Source organism: Marmota monax, unplaced genomic scaffold (assembly GCF_021218885.2).
Source record: "Marmota monax isolate L192 unplaced genomic scaffold, Marmota_monax_Labrador192_F-V1.1 WCK01_AAM20220418_F8-fsc00024, whole genome shotgun sequence".
Classification (NCBI taxonomy): Eukaryota; Metazoa; Chordata; class Mammalia; order Rodentia; family Sciuridae; genus Marmota; species Marmota monax.
In genome coordinates this window covers 29887727-29908359 of record NW_026695224.1, presented here as the reverse complement: position 1 = coordinate 29908359, position 20633 = coordinate 29887727, and the positions used below count along the sequence as shown (strand labels likewise).

Sequence of the window (20633 nt, the reverse complement as noted above, 5' to 3'; positions counted from 1 at the left end):
TAGAGTCGTTTCGCCATCCCCATAATCTAGCTTTAGACTTTCCAGCGAACCCCAAAGTTCCCCTTGCCCACTGGAGTTGGCTTCTGCTCCGGGCTCTGGCTGTGGGCAGCCTCTGATCTGCTTCCGTCTCCATGGATGAGCCCTCTCTGGATGCTCCACATCAGGTGTGCAGCAGGTGGGCCTTTCCGTGGCTCCTTTCACCCTGCCTGATGGTTGTGGGGCCATCCACCAGCACATGTCAGGAATCTTCTGCTTTTCATTGAAGAGTAGTATTTCATTGTGGGGACAGGCCATGGGTGTGCCCTCCCCGTCCATCCCCACAATGGTGCTCGTGCAGCCTCAGCCAGAAAGCCCACTGCCTGGATGTGACCACCTGGGGAAGCAGAATCACTGGCCCTCCCCACCTTCAATAATGCCACTGGGCCTGGGCCTTGCCCCCTTTAAATACAGCACAGAAGCTTCCAGTGCTCACATGTACACACTCCTGCTCTGGGCAGAGCCTCTGCCAACCTAGCTGGCAGAGGGGCAATAGTCTGGCGATTTTGGTGATGACGATGGTGATGATGGTGGTGATGGCAGTGGAAGTCATAGTGATTGTGATAGTGGTGAGGATGATAGTGCTGCTGGTAGTCATGGTGGTGGTAACAGCAGTGATGGTGATGGTGAGGTGATGGGGGTGTTAGTGATGGTAATGGTGGTATTGGTGGTGATATTGGTGATAATGTGGTGTTGATGATGGTGGTGGTGGTGGTAATGGTGGTGTATCGGTGGTGATGGTAATGGTGGTGTATTAATGGTGATGGTGGTAATGGTGGTGTATTGGTGATGGTGGTAGTAATGGTGACATATTGGTGTGGTGGTGGTTGTGATAATGGTGTTGTATTGGTGATGGTGGTAGTATTGGCATATTGATAGTGGTGGTGTATTGGTGGTGGTGGTAATGGTGGTGTATTAATGGTGGAGGTGGTAATGGTGGTGTATTGATGATGATGGTGGTAATGGTATTAATAATGGTGGCATATTGGTGTGGTGGTGGTGGTGGCATATTGATGGTGGTGGTGGTAATGGTGGTGTATTGGTGGTGATGGTGGTGATGGTGGTGATGATGGTGAATGACGTTTGCAGTCACCTGCCAGAACTCTGCAGTTCCACTGTTCTTTCTTATGTAAAGTTCTACAGTTTTACAAGCATATATACTTCCCAGATTGCTGTATGCTTTTGGCGACTTTCAGAGCACTGAATAGTTGTCTGTTTGGTCCAACATTAGAATTGATTTTGGGGAAAGGATTTGCTAATCTCCTTATTCAGCCGAAGTTGGGAGGCTCCTCCTGTCTCTCAATCTCTTGACTGACTTTTAACTTAGCTGTGAGGTCTATTTTCATATCACAGTTTTAATTTTCATGTGGACATGTGTGTTGATATCTCTTTCATGCCAAGCATATCTTTTGTCTTGTTTAGGGAGTCTCCATCCCGTGAGAAATAGAAAGTCTTGTGTCCAGGGCTGGGGTTGTGGCTCAGAGGTAGAGTGCTCACCTAGCACATGTGGCACTGGGTTCAATCCTCAGGACTACACAAATAAATAAATAAATAAATAAACAAATAAAGCTAAAAATTAAAAAAAAAAGTATGGTGGTCCATTTTCAAAATATAGTATTCAGCCTTATAACAGCCCTTCCCTTTTACCCACTCTAATTCTAAAATTAGACAATCACGTAGATTGTACCCCTGAGTCCTCCAATCAGGGTGAAGGGTGACGCTGCATTAGGTCTATGAACAGGCAGACTGGCCCACTCAGGTGCATTTGCTGGCGGGTTCTGGTGGCACGCCCTTCTGGCAGAAGTCAAGTCTTGCCTTGCCCACCCACTGCCCAGCACATGCTTGATTTCTTGCAGCACCTCATTATTTAACTGACCTCTAATAGGAATGATTAATATTAATACTGCTCTGTAATATTATTTTACAACTTTCTGATTCACACTTAAGGGCTCCTGATTCACATGAAATTGCTTTCTGGACAGGCTGTACACATTTCTAATTTCACCAGAAAACTATTGGAGTTGTTTGAACAATACCTTAGCTAGTGTTCAAATTCACATTTATTTCCTCTCCATTAAAATTTATCGTGTTTTGTGTGCTTATGTTATTTGCCAAATATTTCTCATGAAATATTTCTTAAGAAGTTCTTATACACGAGTATTGAATACTCATTTATCATATTTGCTGCAAATATTTCAACAACCAGCTGTTTGACTATTAATTAATTTTTGTCTTCTAACAGCAATACAAAACCATCTTAGATAAATGGGGAAATAAAAGTAAAAGAAAGATTTTAAAGTACAGCTTCATTTACATCTCAGTATTTGTGGTTTTCCTAGGGGTTACATGTACCTGCATGCATTTATACATAAAGTTCACCTGGCATACTGTGTTGTTTTTTTCAATAATTATATCCTGAACTTCATATCAAGATAATTGTAGTGATAAAATAGTATTCAATTACAAGGACAGACTTAATTTATTTGATTCACTTCCTTTGGTCCCTGGGTTCTTTGTGGTATTTGACTCTTCCATGTAACACATGGAAGAACAAATTTGTAGCCCAGTCATTATAGATGTTGCACTATTTCCCAGTTTGCTTTGCCAGAGAGCAAACCAGCTTCTGAAGCTTTTGATGCAGGTTCACAAATTGGCCTCCAGAAAATGTATTCCAATTTATATTCTCTCTGGTGGTATGTAAGAGTAACTTCACTTCTGGAGTAGCTGAATTGTTGTTTCGGCAGAATCTCTGCAAATTTGAAAGGCAAAACTATCCTTTTAATGTGTTTAGAATGCATTTACAACTTTATTTATTCTTATAAAACAGTGTGAATAAATCTATATTCACGTGTGGGTGTGCATATATACATCTATATCATTGTGTTCCTGTGCGTACCTATATACCTGTTTAAATGGCAATTATTTGGTTACTAATGAGGTTGGACATTTTTCAGGTTAATTACATTTCTTCTTTTAAGAATTGCCTCATCACATCACCTGCCCAATTTTTAAATTAGAGTATTGATTTTCTTATTCTTCACTTGATTTCTTTATTTTCACTTTACAAATATGAGACTATGTTGGTTTTTGTGGGGTTTTCTCAGTTTAGGCTGTATGGTTAATAATTTCCTGCCAGTTGTATAATTTTTATATTAAGAAGTTGGCACCATTAAACTCCCTCTCATGATTTACTCCCAAACTATGGTTGGTTGTTTGCAAAAATTAGTCAAGAAGCCCTGAAATTCTTCACCTTTCCTTTTGTGCCCTTGGTAGTGTGGCTCTGCAACTCTGCCCCTAGGTGATGAAGTCTTAGTCTACGCTGGATCTCAGATTTGGTTGGCCAGCAGGACAGGATGGATGGGACCATGTGCCACGGGATTCTGCACACCCCGCTCTCAGTCCTGGAAGCCTGCCCCCAGAGTGCGACCAAGACCCAGCTAGCCTGTTGGATGATGACAGGCTTCTGGCCTCACCACGTGATTGCCTGGGCAGAGGAGCCAACTGCCCGACTGGTGAGTGAAGATGTCCTTAACAACCATCCAGGTCAGATGACCTGCCAGCCGACCACCACTGCAGAAGCAAGTCGGGGTGAGGGCAGTCCAGCCAGCCCTGCTCAGCAGCACCAACCTGGCGCCCTGGTTGTCAGGAACAGTACACCACGGATGTTTGAACACTAAGTGCTATTTGCTGCGTAGCAAAAGATAAATACTACATATTTTTTAAAGGAAGAAAGGTGGTGTAGAATCTGCCTCTTTTTTATCCTGTATCTGATTGTGATTTTATATGTATTTTATCTTTCAATGGTTATTTTACATTATTGTATTTGTATTTTATAATCATATGGAAGTTTTCAATATTCACCACCCATCATTCCATACAAGGTGCTAATATTTGAACTTATTTTAACTTATTCCTCGTTCTGTTATTCTGCACAATAAAGAGAAAAGGTCATGATGCAGTGTTATTTAAAAAATGTCTCTTCTAGTCACCATTTATTTCTACTTGGACCATAATTTGTACAAGGTGGAAAAGAAGTATTTTCTGGTGGTCATTTCCTTTGTTATGTAACCCCATGAGAATTTTGACTGCTTTCCTATAGGCTGAGATAATCATAACAACTTTAGTGCATTCATGGTGGTACACGTTAGATGAATACACTAGAATTCAGTTCCCAGAAACAAAGCACAGTGAATACATAGAAATTTCCCTCAAAAGTTACTATTGTCCCAGGTTTAACATTATTCAACCATGAATAGCTATATCAAAAATTTAAATGAGCAAACTAGCTAGAGTTTTTCTTTATAATAGATACTTCTGACAGGGAAGGACTTTTACACCAGTATCGACTAATATTTGTATTTGAATGCTTGAGGCATCTGCTTCTCCAGCCGGGCCCCTTATTTATATTCCAGGAAGGAAGGGCTTACTCAGTCATCATAGTCTCACAGCTTTGTATCAACCTCTCAAAATGTCATAACTCTCAAAGTTTTCTGTGAAGTTGTTTTAAATTTGATTTTAATTATTTAAACTGTGGGATTTATAATGTATATTTTATTTTAGTAATTTTCTCCTTTAAAATCATAAATGAATGTTAAAATTTATGCCACTACTTCTCTATAATTTAATAGAGAATGTCTATGAATGCAGGACATCTTTCTGGTGTCCCTGGCTATTTGGCTGGGTATAATATTCCCTGTGTAGTCATTTTTCCTCTCTTTAAAACACTGTTAACATGGGCATTAGAGGTTTTCTTCTGGTACATATTGTTGGAAAGCCAGCCTGATATTTTTTTTTCCCCTTGTGGGAAACCAGAATTTTCTGTCTGGATCCTCTGGATGGTCTTCTATCCTTGAATTTAAAACAAACAAACAACAACAATAAACCAGGGTATTGCTGGGAGTTGCTTTCTGTGTGTTAATTCACCTGCCTTCTCCCTTGCAGAACAGGTTCTTGGTCGGCTCTGCCTTCTGCTCTCTTGCCTGGGCTTCCTGCAGTATCTATGATCCATGTGTCGCAGCTGCGTCTTTGCCACTTCCCTATCAACTTCTCTCTCTCCACCTGTTCGCTCCTTTACTTAGTGATCTGGAAAAGCTCACCCACTTCTCCACGGGTTTTTTTTTTTTTAATGTTGACTTTAGTCTTCACTGTTATGATGCCATTTTATTTAATTTGGTTATGAGTCCCCCCTTACCTATGTCAGGAACTTTTACAATCCCCCAGTTGTCTTATTGGCATGTCTTCTATGAGTCCCTCATCTTGGAAGCAGCTCTTGCATGAGGGGATAGCATGGAGCCTGGAAGGGGTCAGCTGTGTAGCCAGTGACCACAGCGAGCAACTAAAGCCAACCTCCAAGTGGGCACTTGGGGAACGGTGTAAACAAACACTCCATTCCACGCTTTCTCCCCTCAGGTGTGAGGAATCTGCCCTTGTCAATCATTGGCTGAGGGCTGTCTGCAGGGGACATCAATTTCAGGCAACTGCGCTTAGCAGGACTTTGGCAAGTGGAGTTCTGGCCACCTGAGGGTTGCTCTCGGGCAGCCACAGGTGTTGGCCCCTGGAAATCAGCTGGGTCTTTGTGGAAATTTAAGGGGATCCGAGGGACCATCAGAGGAGGCTACATTCAATAAGAAGGAAACCACCAGGATGAGATCCTGCCCGGAGAAAGCCACGTTTCTCCCACCAGGTGGACGGTGACTGATGGCAGCAGGTGTGTGCTTTGACCTTGTCCTTAAATGCCACCCACTTTTGCCAGTTCTTGGCTGAATCTTTTAGCCTCTCTAAGAACTCTTTTAAGAATAAATTAGGTATGACAGTAGGGTACTTTGGATGCATATTTTATGATGCAAATATGATATATTATGATATAAACGTGATAGTACCTAGCATCTAACGAATGCTTCAGTGTACAGGGTTTTTTGTTTTTGTTTTTTTCCAGCTGTGAATTTGCCTTTGCCTACTGCTTTGGCTCTATCAATCTTATGATGTAGTGTTTTTTATGATGTAGTGTTTTTGTGAAGTTCAAAGTAGTGTGGGGTGTGTGTGTGTGGTATATGTGATCTTCATGTCACTTGGAATGATTTTAAAATCATTTAAAGGGCTGCCCTGCTGTCAGACACCTAAAAGAAAAAAAAGAAAAGAAAAAGCAAAGTTGAAACTAGACCTGGCACTTGTTTTGTGTCTTGATGTTTAAAAGTACTTTCCTCTTAAATATATATGTATATATATTTATTTATCTTATAAATAAGTAAATACGTCTATTTCATTTTTTTAATCCCAGATTAACCCTGTTGACATTCCATGGATGAGGAATGTTGTGCTCAGAGAGGTGAAGTGATTTATCTTGGACCACACAGGAGGAAACGACAGAGTTAGGCCAAGCTAGGTCCCCGAGTACTCCCCCAGGGCTCTTCCACAGCCTTGTGTTCTCTCCCTGTGGCTGGCAGAGCGACGCCCTGCACGCTGTCCACGCCCTGATCCCCCGACCTGGGAAGTAGGCTTGCAGCAGTGGTTAAGAACTTTCAGGAGGGCTGCCCAGGTGGGCTGATGGGCTCACAGGCCATGGGTGGATGCAGGAGCTGGAGAGAGGAGAGCTGAGGGCTCTTCACAGAGGGAGGGGCGTGAGGCTGCAGGCACCTCGTCCACTCTCTGATTTCGCTCCTGAGACCACTGTGGACTTCTGACCTGCAGAGCTGTAAGCTCAGACATTTATGCCTGTGCAGTTGCGAGGTTCAGGGTTGGTCATTTGCTGCAAGAGCCAAAGGAAACTGGCGGGCTTTGTAATGGTTGATGGCTTTACACACTTGCATTTAAATTGTGCTTTCAGTTTTTCTTGGAAGGGACAGTGGTAGGAAGGACTTCCTGTCCCAAAGATCTCAGGAGCAGGGAAGTGCTGGCAGTGGGCAGGCTTTGTCTGTGGGGTAATTGGAGCACTCTCCAGGCAGAGAGGGATCAGAAGAGGCTTCATGGCCAAGTGCAACTGGAGCAGAATCTTAGGAGTGACTATTGTTGAGTAGGGATGTAGCTTAGCGGTAGAGTGTTTGCCTAGCTCGCAAGCGGCCCTGGCTTCAATCCGAGCACTGCAGGGGAAAAAAAAAAGAGTGAGTGTTCTCTTGGTGGAGATGGGCAGAGGGAAGAGCTTCAGGTGTGCACAGTGGGTCAGGGAAGGTGCAGGAGCCGGGGAAGCAGCCTCGTGTGGGGACAGGGAGAGCTGTGGCTGTCCTCTTCCCTCCCCACAATGGTTGTCCAACAGTTGCTCCCTCTGGGGACTCACCATGGCACTCTGGTCCATCCTGGGTGCTGGGTCCTGCAGCAGGGAAAGCCAGGCAGGTCAGCTCCTGTGGGCAGTGAGCCTGGCTCAGAGGTGCTGCCCATCTGCTGATTCACAGGCACCGAATGTCAATTAAAACAATGCAAGGAAAGCGGCCGCCCACGACCAGCATCAACTCCAGGAGGGGCGGAGGGGCTGCAGGACTGGGGGAGCCGCACTTTTGGATACTTGGACAAAGCCCTAGTGCAGTGTTCTCTGGATTGGTGACAGGTGCTGATCGACAGATCAAGGCTGTAATGGTTTAATCTTAGTTTTCGAGGGGAGACCACCTTTGGATGTGCCTGGTGGTGGAGCTGTCTACCCCCCGGGGGTTCAGCCAGAGCGCGGTCTGTATCCAGGCGGCCTGGAGTCCTCCTATGTCTCGGGTCTGGCCACGTGCATACCTTCCAGCCACACCTCTTTGAGCCCCCAATTCAGCTATTCTCCGCCCTGTCCGTGGCAATCAAGGGCACACAGCAAACACTTTGCTATCCAGCCCGTGTACAAAATCTGATGGACCCGTTTGCAGCTGTGCCATAGAAGAGCCGCCCGTGGGTGCTTGGGAAGGCAGGGGAGGCTCAGACCCCAGCTCCGCGTGCCCAGTGCGTCTTGCAGCAGTGCTCACCTGGTTGATCAGCAGAGATAACCGCTCGTGGCTCCCAGCTCCCCTGCCCCTCGTGGCCCGTGGACAGGGCCTCACAGCCACAGGCTGGACGTATTTCTCTCTGCCCTGGCACTTTAGTGAATTATCTCACTTCATTATTTATATCTTATTTATAGAGCACATCCTACGAGCCAGGCATTCTTTTAAGCACTTAAAGATATTAACTCATTTAATCTTCATAACAATCCAGCACGCCAGGTGCTGCTGTTGTAGAAAACCCAGGTGCAGAGGCCGGTGAATCCCGCAGGTGTCAGAGCTAGTCGGAGGCAGCGCTGGGATTCCATCAGACCCTCCACCCTGCCGCCGCCTCCGTGGGCCTGGGAACATGTGGTCATTCTGTGGTGACCTCTCTGTTCCCTTCTGCACAGGGTCGGGAGCCCCATCTCTCCTACTGCAGGGACTCCTGGCTCTATGGCCACGGCCACCCAGGTTGGCCCGGCCATGCTATGTACACCTGCCTGGTTGTGGCGTTTGTAGCCTTGTGGGGACCAGAGTTGGGGGAGAGAAGGGACCCCCCCCCCCCACACACACTCTTCTTGCCAGGAGCTACCAGGCCCTGTGCCAGCCATCGGGTGGGAAAAGCTCCAACACCTGGCCTGCCACCACCCAGGGATGTGCCCAGCCCCGGCACAGAGCCAGGTCCTCCCTTGGATACCGAGGAGGGGCTGCTGCCCATGGGGGGGAGAAGAGACCTCTCCCCATGGGCACTGGAGTTCAGGGAAATATGCCAGGCTCTCCTACCAGCCCCTTGAAGTCTCACCTTGACCCCGGGGCCTAAGGAGTGCGCTGGTCTCTGGGTCTTGGCAGGCGGGGGCGTCCTGGGGACCGGCCTTCCTGGCTGAACCTCAGTGAAGGCAGACCCTGCACATGGGGTCAGCACCCCACGGAGAGCAAGTTGAGTCTTGGGGTGCAGCACAGCACCTGGGAAGTTCTCTTCCTTCTTCCTCATACTGTGAACAAGGCGCAGAGGAGCCAGGCCCTGTGTGTAGCTCAGGGAATCAAGGGACGGGCAAGCCATAGCTCCTGCTTCATCCAGAGCACAACCCCCCCCCCCCCCGGGGGAGGGATTCAAGAATAATCTTACTGAGGAGTCAGACAGCTTTGATAGTAGTAAACAAAAGGGGGGTCGAGTAGAGGATTTCAGGGAGATCAAGAGTCATCAGAGAAGGTCTTTGAGGAGCAAATCCTAAGGGATGAGTGCGGGGTACCTGTGCAGAGAAAAGACGTGATGGTTCAAATACTGGGAACAGCATATGCGTAGGTATGAACAAGGAAGAAACATTTCTGAGTATTGTCACATGTACACCTGATCATAGTAAAGATTAAGGCGCATCAAATCAAATGGTTGCTCTGATGTGAGGAAGTGATAGTTGATGCTGCAGCAGCCACCCTGTGATCATGAGGCTGTGAGCCAGAGGATTATCAATATCATCAAGTATTATCAATACCTTTGGGAGATTTGGTCAAGTATTAAATGTTCTTAGAATCTAACCCCCTTTTTGGATTACTTTCAGATTGAAAGAGATTAATTGATACAGCTAGGACAAGGAATTTGGTCCTTATGAACAACAGGAAGAGCTAAAATGTTTTAAGCAGTTATCTTTAGACACGGTCATGGCTATGATGAGGTATTGGGGTGTGTGTGGGGTGTGTGTTTCCAACATCACATATGCCAGTTGCATCCTGCTTTATCAGTCTGAATAACTGAGTGGCAGGGTGGACACAAGGTCTCTGTCCCACACCGTCTCCCTGAGCACACGCTGTGTCTGCAGCCACCTGCATAATGAGCCCCAGGCCCATGGTGCTCCCAGGGAGGACTCCCGCTCCCCTCGCACATGCCCCGCAGCTCTGGGAAACTTTTAAAGTTCATCATTATTTATAAAGTTAATACTTATAATGAAAAGGTTTCCCTTTGATGTGGGAGTGTTCTGGAAGCCTCGCTGACCTATATTGCCGACGCTCTCTGTGTATGAGGTGAGGCGAAGACCGGCTGGGGAATTACCCGTGTTTAATGAACACTAAAATTAGAATTTGACTGAAATCCACAGAAATGGCTCGACAGCAAGTTCGAGATGCCCCTGGGGAGCTGTGGGCAGCTCAAATTTACCCACAGGCGTTTTTGAAAATGTTTTTTTTTTTTTTTTGAATCAGCACAGTTGGCTCTTTTGAGCAGAGAATGCTGCTTCCCCTCCAGGCCCCCTCCCCTCCCCAGGCCCCAACACCCATGCTCTGGGGACGGCTAAGTGCCTCTGTGGGCCTCTGTGGCACGGGTCACACCCGGATGAGCACAGAGCAGGAAGCCTGGCCATGGTTCATCTCTCCTGCGCCCGCGCCACCCTCCTGGTGGGCAGGGCTAAGGGAGAGCACGGCATCAGGGCGGAGGGACGCTGGGCAGCCTCTGGCCCATTGCTCCCCTACCAGGAGGCCTGGGTGAGTTCTGATATCCTGAGACCTGCTGGAGACTCACACCTTCCTGCCCTCGAGAGCAGGGACCCGAGGGAACACATGAGCTGTTGGGTGCCAGTCTCTCCCAACCTGGGACCCATAAGGACAAAAAGAAACTGATAAAATGGTGACAAGGGGCAGTTGGGAGGCATAGCTCCAGCACAATCTCACCCCAGGAGGCTCAGGGGTGCACCCTGGGCTCCCCATCCTGGGCTCCCCACCCCGTCTGTACCTTCGCATGGGCTGGTTGTGATGGAGTTACAGGGATCATTCTATGTACTTGCATAATTGTGAAATTCTGTTTAGTCGAAGTCATGAAGACAACTGTAAAAATGATTATTTAAACAAATAAGAAAGGAAAACTCGTCATTAAAACATAAGGCCCCCCCACTGACTTTCCTCCCTGGCAGGAGCAGGGCCGCCATCTTGGTGTGTGGTATGCCACAGCTGCTTCTCTTCCAGTTTTATTTATTTATTTAGGCACTGGGGATTGAACCTAGGATGCTCTACACTGAGCTACATTCCCAGTCCTTTCCATTTTTGTTTCGAGACATCTTAGGGTCCCCCTAAGATGCTAGGGCTGGCCTTGAACTTGTGATTCCCCTGAGTGGCTTGGAGGATGACAGGCACGGCCACCACTCCTGGCTGGCTTCTAATATTCTCAAACATGGAAATAAGTACACAGAGACAGACACGTCACATCGTTTAATGAGATGTTACATCCCACCTGGCGTTTTGCCTTCGTATTTAATAGAACACCAGAAGTACCTTTTCCTCTCTGCCTCACCTGATTCTCAATAGTCCCATCATTGGATTTATTGAAACTTCTTCACCATTCTTTATGGATCCCCTCATCTACTGTTTCAAAATCCCCATGCATCCTCCTTGTCTCCTGTTACGAGCCCCAGGCCCAGCAGTCTTCAGGCTGGAGAGTCGTAGGAGTCGTTTGGGGTCCTGGTGAAAACACAGGCGTTTCTGGCGTGGAAGGTCTAGTGGGCTTGGCAGTCGGCATCCTAAAGCTCCCGGAGGTGGACGAGGCTGCTGGGCTGAAAACCAGACTCTGAACACCTCTGCCCGGGGCCAGCTCACTCAGCTCCTGTGCTCACCCCCACCTCACTGGCCTTACTACTGTCCCCCTGCCACCCTCCGCTCTCTACATGGTACAGCGGAGAAACTCTGAGATGCCAGTCTTTGATGTCCCCACTGCTGGCCACTGAGAGCCCGGCAGGCCATCCCACTGTTCACAGGGTGGCCTCCCTGCCCCTGCCCCCTCTTGTCAGGCTCACTGTCCACATCTCTCTGCTCTGAGCCACAGCCTGCTTTTGGGCTGGCCTACTTGCCATCTCCCTGCAGCCCCAGGGCCTTTGGACATACTAACCCGCATCCTCTGGGGTCTTCCCTTCTCTCCTTTCCCAGGCAGGGCCTTGCACAGAGCAGACACTCAAAAAATAACCCGAATAAAGATTGAATGAATGAGGCCGATCTAAAATGGACTTTTGCTCAGATGGGCTTTTTTGGGGGGGGAAACCTCTGCGAACACCATGTGGTTTGCTTATGTTCTCCAAGGTCAAGCGGGAGCCACATGTGCTCTCTGGGAAGAAGAGGAGATGGCGTTGCTCCAGCTGCTCCCCAGGTGTGGTGTGCGTTACTTCCAGAGGTGACGTCGTCAATAGTACATCGTGACCCTCATTGCTGGTCCTCAGATTCAGACCACATGCTGCTGCAGGTCTTGGCTGGTCATTGCCAGGGTGCTCAGGGCTGAGTGGACAGAGGCCAGCGCTGGGGAAATGACCCCTCTGTGATCGGCCCTGCATGGGCGGCACCCCTTGCCGCCCCTGGCCCGCCTCGCCACCTGCCCGTCTTCTGGCTGCTCTGCCGTCCCTCCTTGCCTTCTGGATGCCGAGAGCCCGGAAGTGGTGAATGGCACACCTCCCTGTGCACCAGCCAAGGCTCAGCCGACTCCTCCAGCTGACTCAGTATCCCATGGGGAATTAGCCAGGCCCGTCCGTCGGAATCTACCTGAAAAAGAGTTCCCCGGGGACGGAAGGCAGCTGTGACTCCCAAAATCAGTTTGGGGCCGTTCCCTCCACTGTACACCTTTAAAGTGCTCATGTGTCTATTTGTGGGGTCCTTCTCCCCGACTGGACGAGACTCTCAGGAATACATCCTGATGGCGATCATTTTGGCTTGCCTTCTTTCTTCCCTTCTGCATCCTCAGTGCTTTGCTCCGTGCCTGGCACGTAGTAGGTGCTCACCAAGTGTGCACTGGGTGTCTGTGTGAGGGAGAGAACCTCTCCTTTCCCACTCCCTGACTCCAGGGCCCCTCGTGTACACGGGAGCTCCCGACTCACAGCGTCCTGCTCCCTAGACAACACCATGCTCCTCCAGAAGTCTCGGCCGTTTTGTGGGATTCTCACTCCTCCTCTTGCCTTCACTTTTAAGACGTCTTTCTGTCCCCTAGGGCCCAGGCCATTGTCACTGGCTCTAAGGTGGATTCCAAGGTGCACGCAGGAAAGCTCATCCTTCTCTCCATTGCACACGGTTCTAAGGGCTGCAAGCCCCTAGCTGGGTCTGCGCTGGTCCCTCCCACCTTAAATCCATGATCTGCTCCCAAGCCTCAGACATTCTGCTCCCACATGTTAATCAGGGGCCTGTCTTCTGTTTTTTCTTTTTCTAATAGAAAAAATTGAGCGGGGTTATAGATCGACCCAAAATCTTTCATTGATTTCTTGAGTCATAACTAAGACGAGGTAAGAGACCTACGTTTGTCGCAAGCTCTCTCGTTGGACTGTAAAATGCTTTTACAATTATGTCTGTGGAGGGGCCAGTTTGTGTGGATGCTGTCCATGGTCGCCATCCTGTTCTGGTGACGCCCTCAGACGTCTTGGCACCAGCCGCATGGGAGACTCCAGTCCTTCTGTTGACCCTCAGCTTCAAAATATCAACATGTTGTTCTGACGTCCCACTGATTTCAGTGGAAGATCACACTGTTCCTTATGTGCACATTTTCTTAAAACATTGAGTCTTGTGTCTTGGGCACACAAATCTGTCTCCCTCTACGGACTCTGCCGGAGGGTGTTGCATCAGGAAATACAGGCATCCTATGAGTCTGCATGTTAGATACCAAAGGTATTCTGCTAGAAAAGTGTTAACTGCGGGAATGTTTTTCTCTTTTTTTCCCTAAGCCCGGCCAATCAATAACACCACCTGGAGAGCTTTCTCTTCTAAATGATTCGTAGCCTCTTCCCAGAAATTGAGATTTGACAGGGCTAGGGATCTAAGGACGGGGCCCGGCAATTGACCCCCAGCTGGCTCGTGGGCTTCCTGTGGCTCAGGAGCCTGGAAGGGAGCAGAAGGGGGCCTGAGCTGACCAGCACCCGTGCTCCAGCAGGCGAGCTCTCTGGGGGGGTGGGGGTGGAGGGACGGGGGCGGCTGGGTCCAGGCTTTCTGAAGGGAGGGCGACCTTGCTGAGCCGCAGGGCCACGTGTTAGGAATTCTCCCAGGCATTTCCTGGGGAGGGGGCTGGGAGACCAAGAACCTTTCCCTCTCCCCTTATCTCCTGATTCAGGCAGGTTTGATGGTTTTGCAAGACTCAGAGTTTCTCGAAGCATCTGAGAGCATTGACTGAAGGCTGATCCTTGTCATGATCGTCCCTGTCATCGGGTTCTCCCTTCCTTCTGTGCACCCTGAGGCCAGCTCAAACTGCCCCCTTCCTAAGCTCTCACCGCCAATAATGCTTCCTGCCCTTGACCTTGGGGTCCATCCCAAGGCTCCTCTTTGCCTCTCCAGCAAACTCAGGGTTGCCTCTGGGGCTCTCACCTTCATTTTATTTCCACCAAATCCTTCTGGGGCTTTTATTTTTATCCTTGTGTCTGAGGTGTCGAGGCTGTTTAAGTTGAGGCCTCTGCTCTGGTGGTGGCTCTCCTTGCAGGGACAGAAACTGCTGTCCCCATGCAGCCACCTTATAGCATTTACCTGCAAACACCGGCTGGATTCCTCTCCCACCCCTCCACCTCTTCCTGCCACTCACAGATAAGGGCAGATAACAGAGAGAAAGGAGATGTGTGTATTTATGGTCACCTGCATTTTCTACACTGGTCAGTCTTTCTTATTCTCTAGCTATTTTTTTAGCAATCATTAATTTCTGCTCAGTATTTCACTTATGTTCCCATAATGTCCTGTTCTCACAGATTGTTAAACTTTGAGATCTGGAGTCTGTGTCTTTGCAGTGGGAAGAATGCTCTGCCCCTGGGGGGGAGCTCCCTGAATCGTGACCCCCCCAGCATTGTGGGTGTGGTCATCTGTGCATAGCAAATTAGAAGACAAAACAAAAACAATTAGAGATGACAAGCCAAGCAGCCTGTCTCACATCCAGAGGACAGCGTGAGTGGTCAAGGCCCCGCCAGGCTTGCTCCCCTCCAGAGAAATGGAGGAGCCCGTTTGAACAGAGACTTGTCACAGAGTGGGAGAGAACCCCTGGCTGTGAAGCCACCCTCCTGCTGGCCTGGCTAGTCTGATGCAGGGCATTGCACCCCGTGTCCACAGTGGTAAAGAGCTCTTGTTCTGGACAGTCCCCTAAGCACAGGCACCCCCTCCTGCCTGAAGCAATCTCCCTGTCCTCTTAGCCTGATGGAGTTCTGCTTCTCTTTCAGATCTCTCTTCAATGTCCCCTCCTCCATGAAGCCCATCCTGATTCCCGCCCGGGGACCAGCATGAGGGGTCCCTTCTCTGTTGCATGGCCCCCTCCTCCCCATCCTCAGAGTGTCCTTATCCTTGGTAGCCAAGCTCCTGTGTGGTGGACCTAGAGATTCCCCTTTCAAGAATAGGCTGGCTGCCCAGTCCCCCTGGGCTGAGTCATCTCGGCTGGCACAGCCCCTTGGCAGGGACGGCAGAGCCGTGATGTGAAGACAGCGCCGGGGGCCTGGGGCAGGGCAGCTCTGTGAGGTGGCCCAAGTCCCCGCAGCCCGCCCCTCCCTCTGCCTGAGCTCTCCGGCCCTTCCTCTCGCGGCGTTGAACCCGAGCAACATCTCAACCAAACTCCCTCTCGTGAACCTGCCCGAGGCGCCTAGTTCACTGTCCACTGATTCAGCAGGGGTGCAGAAGAGTCCCACCCATCAGGGTCTCCCCAGCGCCAGTCCACACCGCAGAGCCCACCGCCAAGGCGGGTCTGTTGGGTGAATGAGTGAATGAGTGGATGTGGATGACCCCAAGGGGCACTGGCGCTGGTCCCCGACCTCAGGCCAGATGCCCCCTCTCTGCCCATCAGCCCTCTAACCTGAGGCCTGTCAGTCCCAGCTCCCGGTGGAGGGCCGCAGGATAATTGTGTCTCTTCCCCTTTGTTCTCAACCCTGCCTGTCCCCGGGAGGGTGGGCAGGGGTGCTAAGCAGCCCACAACAGACAACCCCTTTTATTCCTTTTGACGGCCTCAGGGAGGTTTGATGGGGATATTTCCATAATCGATGAGGGAGCCCTGTCACCCCAAACATGGAGTCTTTAAAGAGAATAGGTTTATGCAAATTAGATATTGATGGAGTAATGATTAATTGGCCCTGAGCCTTTGTTAATATGCAATTGTAGTAACAGAGATACATTTATAATTATTTCGGTTAATTGTTCAAACAAGCACTCAGGACTTAATTGCACAGAGTAATTGAAGAGCCTCGGTATTAGGGTTATTTCTTTCCAGAGAAACATCAGAGCCTTTTAACCAGTTGGGTTCCCTTGCTGAGGTGTAGGGCAGGTCCAGGTCTTCAAGGTCCTTTGTATCCCCAGCAGAGGAGGCGCCATCACACATCCTGGGTGCTCGGTTTCCAGAGGGTTAGGAACGCGGTGGGGGATCTGGACAGATGGGGTTCCGACCTCATCGTTTCAATAGTGTGTGGTTTGGGGCAAGGTATTTAGCTCCTCTGAGCTACAGGCTCCCAGTCTATGAAATGAGGAGAATAACACTGAACCTGTGCAGTGGGGCTAAGCCCCGAGCTTGGTGCAGAGTTCCAGATGGGAGCTGTACAGTGACTCTCCCCAGGGCCACCCAGGAGAGGCAAGATGAAGGCCTGGGAGTCCAAGGTGACACACCTTGTGTGCCCACGAAGGTGAAGTCTGTGGTGGAGATGGACGAGAACAGCCTGGCTGGGTGAGTTTATTAAAAACGTGAGGTGGGGACCGTGGAAAGTTGCTGTGCAGACCCCGGGGCTGAGCCGAGGGGCACAGGGAGGCTGCACCTGAGCCCCACGCGGGCGCACGGGGGCAGGTGGAGGATGGAGGGCTCTGGGTGCTCTAGCAGGATGTCGGCAGTCTCGGGGTGCCTCTGAGGGGTCCCCTTGCCCATATCAGCCATCAACCATTTGCTGAGGCAACAGGGAGAGCCGCAAGGCTGGTAGCTGGCTCCTCTCCTGGCGGGTGGACCATTCTTTCTGGAGACAGCGGTGACCATGGTGGCTCTGTGGCCACCTCCACCCCACAGGGCAACTGCTACCTTTACGTCACCTCCAGCTAAAGTCTCAGAACGGAAGGGGCCTGAGCCTGAGGCATGCTCCCCAGGGAGGTGGGTCAGGGGTCATCAGCCCCCTCCAAGGAAGGTGGCGCAATGATCCATCTTGTGGAGTGAGTGTGCCCTTGTGCCCTGCTGGCGCAGATCTCAATAAGGACAAAGGCTGAGGGTCCCACACGCCTTGTGGACCTTCCAGGTTCACCTCATCAGGTCTCTTCCTCACCCTACGACAGGAGACTTTTATTACTCCTGTTTTACAGGTAAGCAGGCTGAGGCACAGAGGCCAGGTGTCATTTGTGAGCATGAAGCAAAGGTTTCCATCCCTGGTCCCCTGCAGAGGCCCTTGATGTTCTGTAAACTTCTCATTGAAACTCAGATTTGCACTCCCAGATACCCATTGAGGGTCTTTTTCCCCTTTAAAATAATAAACTTGGTGAAAAGGTAGAGATGTGTGCAGATGCCTTGTGGAGACATTCCAAAACGGGTACTCCTAGTCAGCTGGCCTTGTCCAGGGGAATTGACGGAGCATCATGGCCCTGGGGGTGGGTTTATGTCTGGCTGTCCCTGCTCAGCCGTTTACCCCTCTCACACTAGAAACCACCACTCTGTTGCTCCAGAGGACATCTACTGTCCCTCACAGGAGGGGAGGATGCTGGGCATGTAACCTGGACAGCAGGATCCTAGTTAATGGCTGCTTCACATCCCATGGGCAAGGGTTCTATTTAGAAAGATGGCAAGGGAAAGACTGTGCCACCACAATCCTCCTCCTCCTCCTCCTCCTCCTCCTCCTGCTCCTCCTGGGCTGCTTGGTGCAGACAAAATACTCCATGCATTCAAGGTCATTGCAAGAAAGTGTGAGCAAGTTCATGCCTCCCTGGCCTGGGGAGGTTGTGGCTTGCAGGCCCTGGTCTCTTGTTCTGCTCATTTCCTCTCCTCTCTCTCTCCTCTCTCCTCTCTTCCTCACCCCTCTTCTCTCTCCTTCCCCCACCTTCTCTTTCCTTCTGCAGGTGCCTCCTGTGGGCATCTTGCAGACCGTGGGCACCTTGCGCACTCTCTGAGATGGAATGGAGTGAAGAGGTGGACTTCAGGTCCACCACAGAGTCCAGTGGTGGCCCCGGGGTGTTTGCCAGGGCTGCTGACGTTCCTTTTTCTCCTCCATTCCTGTCCATGCTCAGAGAGGAAGAAGTTGCTCTTCTGTGTGATCCTCTTTTCCCTCCCCTGTCCTTATTGTTCCTCATCTCTGTCCTCTCCCACCCAGCCCACTCCACCCGACCAGCTAGTTTACCTCCTGGACGCGCCATGCTTCGGGGAACAGAGGACTCCCCAAACAAGCAGCGACAGCCCTGAGCTGGTTTGTGTCCTTGGCTTTCCCAGGAAGCTCCCTCCTCCCGTGGCCTTTGTCACCTTGATGGTGCCAGGCTGCACCAAGGAGGCCAAAGGCACACCCAGCTTTCTGAGATCCCTGCCCTGATGACTTTTCTGATAGTGGCAGACTCAGATTCTCCCATCGGCCTTGACCCATCTTGTGACACGGAGGTGGGCCCAACCCCCTCACTCTTGTCCTGCTCTCCTTAAGTCCCAGGTCCCCATGTCACTATCTATCCCCAGGCTTTCCAAAGCAGGGAATTAGGACTCCACAACCCTCAACTCCTCCTCATTTATTTCATGTTTCCCAACTGAAGAGGATGGGACTGGGACTGTTTCTTAGAACCATGCGATTCTGGCACCTCCATGGGGCAGGGACTCTCAGTGTCCTTCCCAACCCGCTCTATGGGCTGCCTGTCTTCTCATCCATCAAACAGAGTCACTCAATTTTTTTTCAATCGAAGAACCAACCCTTGGAGACAAAGCATAAAGATGTTTGTATCCTTGTGTCTGGAGGAGGTTAGTGTGATATAATAACTGAGACTCTGTGTTGAAGAAGACGCTGTTTTCAGCTTAAATCAGCTTAAGTCATAAAGGAAGTCTATTAGCTAATGGGACAGAAAAATCCAGGGATCATGACTGCAGGCATGGTGGGCTCCGGAGTCTCAGACGATGGTGTTAAGGCCCTTTTCTTGGTTTGATTTCCTTAATTTTGTTCCTCTTCCCATAAAAGGAGGGTGACTGCCAATAGCCCCAGCCCAGTTTCTCAGTTACCCCAGAAAAATACACCATGGTTCAAAAAAAAAAAAAAAAAGTAAGTAAAGTTCCAGGTTGGATCTCATCAACCGCATTGGTCAGGTGCTGCTTGTCCAGGCCTGGGTCAGGCCTAGCTGGAGCCAGATGTGAAGAGAGCTGTGGTCAGAACCACCTGGATGGAGATGTGGCTAGACCACGTGGACAATTGTCACCAACAATTTTTGAGCAAGGATTTTCTAACAACTTTTCATTCCATGTACTTTGAGGCTACTATTAGGCGCATAGGACGTTTATGATTGATATGTCCCCTGGATGGATTATTATTATTATAAGAAACTGAGGGGCTGGAGTTGTGGCTCAGTGGTAGAGCACCTGCCTAGCATGTGTGAAGCACTGGGTTCGAGTCTCAGCACCGGATATAAATAAATAAAAGTTCATTAACAACTAATAAAAATATATAAAAAGTAAAATATTTAAAAAAGAATAAGAAATTAAGAAAGGCCCCTTTCAATCTCTACTAATTCTCTTTGTTTATTGATAGCAAGCACTATATTTGCAACAACTTCCTTATGCTCACCAATGGCCTGGTATACACTCTTTTGCATCTATGTAATTTCAACTTCCGTGTATCTTCATCTCTCTTCTAGGCAGTATATACTTAGGTCTTGATGCTTTAAGATCCATTCTGACAATCTCTGCCTTTTGAATCAGAGTGTTTATCCCCTTTGTATTTAATGTAAGTGTCAATGTGATTAGATTTTGGGGTCATAGTTTACTGATGGTCTTCTGTTTGTCCCTTATTTACTGTTTTCCCTCTGTTTCCCCTTTTCTGCCTTGTTGGGGTATTTGAGTATATATCAGATTAGCATATATATGAGTTCCTATTAATTTATATATTGATTTTTTGACTAACCTAATTTTGAGTGATCTTGCCAGGTATCCGTAACTATGTGTAGTCTACTTAGAGTCGATACTGGACCACTTAAAATAGAATGTGTAAACCTTCAAACCATTTACTCCCATCCTACCCTTTATGCTATAGTTGTCTTATAGGTTACATCTGCATATGTTTTAATGCCACAGAGAATGTTTGTTTTCAACCAGGGATTGGCGAGCTGTGGCCAGCAGGCCAGATCTGCCCCGTCACCTATTTCTGCTTTATCAGAACACGGGCATGCTCCCGGTTCCCGCAGTCCCTGTGGCTGCTGTCATGGGACACCAGCAGAACTGAGCGCTCGCAGCAGGGACCATGTGACTTGCAGAGTGTAGAACGTTCATTTTCTGGACCTTTATGGACGAAGTGTGCCAGCCCCTGCCACTAAACACGGGCATTTTTCAAGACACTCGGAGGAAAAGCCTTTTCCAGATTCCCTGGCGTGGTTCACACAGGGGCCTCTTCCTTTCTTCCTGAACGTGCAGCTGTCCACCTGGTTTCCCCTTCAGCCTGCAGAACTCCCTCAGCTTGTCTTCTAGTGCGGATCTTAGGCCATCCCTGTTCCCGGTGTCTTAGCCTCTCCAGAATCTCTCTGCATCAGGTCCTGCCTATTATAGTTGTCTTATATTGTGTTCAG

General features: G+C 49.3%; 1 long non-coding RNA gene across 2 annotated transcripts in view; it reads left to right on the top strand.

The window, feature by feature from the left end:
* Positions 1-5548: 5548 nt before the first annotated feature.
* The window catches only part of LOC131423830 (uncharacterized), a 128601-nt gene continuing 113516 nt past the window's right edge, over positions 5549-20633 (top strand). For both annotated transcript variants that reach the window (XR_009225903.1, XR_009225904.1), the window contains exon 1: positions 5549-5743. This is a non-coding gene — a long non-coding RNA (uncharacterized LOC131423830). The remainder of the gene's footprint in view (positions 5744-20633) is intronic.